The sequence below is a fragment of the Canis lupus genome, chromosome 19, assembly GCF_048164855.1.
Source record: "Canis lupus baileyi chromosome 19, mCanLup2.hap1, whole genome shotgun sequence".
Taxonomy (NCBI): domain Eukaryota; kingdom Metazoa; phylum Chordata; class Mammalia; order Carnivora; family Canidae; genus Canis; species Canis lupus.
Genome location: NC_132856.1, coordinates 58133818 through 58135953, shown reverse-complemented (window position 1 = coordinate 58135953; position 2136 = coordinate 58133818).

Genomic DNA, 2136 nt, shown 5'->3' with positions numbered 1-2136 from the left:
AGGCGTCCCGACCTTAAGGTTTTTAAAAAGATTTTATTTCTTAGAGAAAGAGCATGAGCGGGGGACGGGGAGGGTAGGGACAGAGGGAGAAGCAGGCTCCCCACTGAGCAGAGAGCCTGATATGGGGCCAATACCAGGACCCTGGGATCATGACCTGAGCTTAAGGGAGATGCTTTTTTTTTTTTTAATTTATTTATTCATGATAGTCACACGGAGAGAGAGAGAGAGGCAGAGACACAGGCAGAGGGAGAAGCAGGCTCCATGCACCGGGAGCCCGACGTGGGATTCGATCCCGGGTCTCCAGGATCACGCCCTGGGCCAAAGGCAGGCGCCAAACCGCTGCGCCACCCAGGGATCCCTTAAGGGAGATGCTTAACTGAGCCACCCAAGTGTCCGTTGTACACCTTAAACTTACACAATGCTATATATCAATTATATATTGGCTGGGGAAAAAGAACACAATAATTTATTAGATATTAGGGAATTGTTCGTTTTTAAAGGTGATCAATATATTAATTTTTTTAAGACTTTATTTATTCATGAGAGTCACAGAGAAGCAGAGACATAAGCAGAGGGAGAAGCATGTCCCTGCAGGGAGCCTGATGTGGGACTCGATCCCAGGACCCTGGGATCACTCCCTGAGCTGAAGGCAGATGCTCAACCACTGAACCACCCAGGCGTCCCTATTTTTTTTTAAAGGATCATGATATTATTATTATTATTTTTTAATCTTTATTTTTTTTTAATTTTTTTATTTATTTATGATAGTTACAGAGAGAGAGAGAGGCAGAGACACAGGCAGAGGGAGAAGCAGGCTCCATGCACCGGGAGCCCGATGTGGGATTCGATCCCGGGTCTCCAGGATCGCGCCCTGGGCCAAAGGCAGGCGCCAAACCGCTGCGCCACCCAGGGATCCAGGATCATGATATTAATACTAAAATGCTATTGCTATTTAATGATGACAATATAATTAAAACCTCTTTTGAAAGTTACATGCTGAAGAATTAAAGAGTGAGATAATAAAAAAGCGAGATAATACGTATATATATATATATTTTTTTTTTTTTTTTTAAGAGATGGCATGTGTGCAGTGGCAGGGGGGGGCAGAGGGAGAGGAAGAGAGAATCTGGAGCAAGTTGTACACCCAGCACAGAGCCCAACGTGGGATTCGATCTCATGACCCTGAGATCATGACCTGAGCCAAAATCAAGAGTCAGACGCTTAACCGACTGAGCCACCCAGTTGCCCGTGCTCTATAATCTACTTTAAAACACATCAGAAATACAAAAATAAACTATGTGTGGAAAAGTGTTGGGATCCCTGGGTGGCGCAGCGGTTTAGCGCCTGCCTTTGGCCCAGGGCGCGATCCTGGAGACCCGGGATCGAATCCCACATCAGGCTCCCGGTGCATGGAGCCTGCTTCTCCCTCTGCCTGTGTCTCTGCCTCTCTCTCTCTCTCTCTGTGTCTTTCATGAATAAATAAAAATTAAAAAAAAAAAAAAAAGAAAAGTGTTGAGAGTTACTAACCTGGTTAGAGCAGTAATATTTATCAAGAGTTAATTAAGATCAATAAGAATGTGACAATACTCTAATAAAAGCAGGCTATGAAGAGGCAGTTTGGAAAGCTACCTACCCAACCTTAAGAAAAATCTAGGGATGTGCAGTAAAATGATGGCCTGCGATTTTTCACCAATCAGATTAGCAAGAATTGTTCAAATTATAAAATCCGGTTTTAAAAGGATAGGGTTTTTGGTAAATAGGTACAAGAATCTGAAAGAGCAATTTGGTAAGATGTGTCAAAGGTCCTCAAGATGACAAGATGACGAGTATATGTGCATGCAGGTGGATCAATATCACATTTCCAGGCCTCTGTCCTACAGAAATACTAGCCCAAGTGCACACACACACACACACACGGATATTCAGTGTCCCTCCCCTTTGCTTGTCATGGAATTCCGGGTGGTTTCTATCGTGCCTTCAGTTCCAATCCTCTCCTACAAGAGCACCGCTGATGAAGTGCCTGCTTCAGCATGCAAATCTGATCACCAGACTATTTAAAATTGATCACATGTGCTGCGGATCAAGGCCAAACTCTAGCCTAGCAGGAAATGCACTTTTATCTAGTTGAAATTCCAC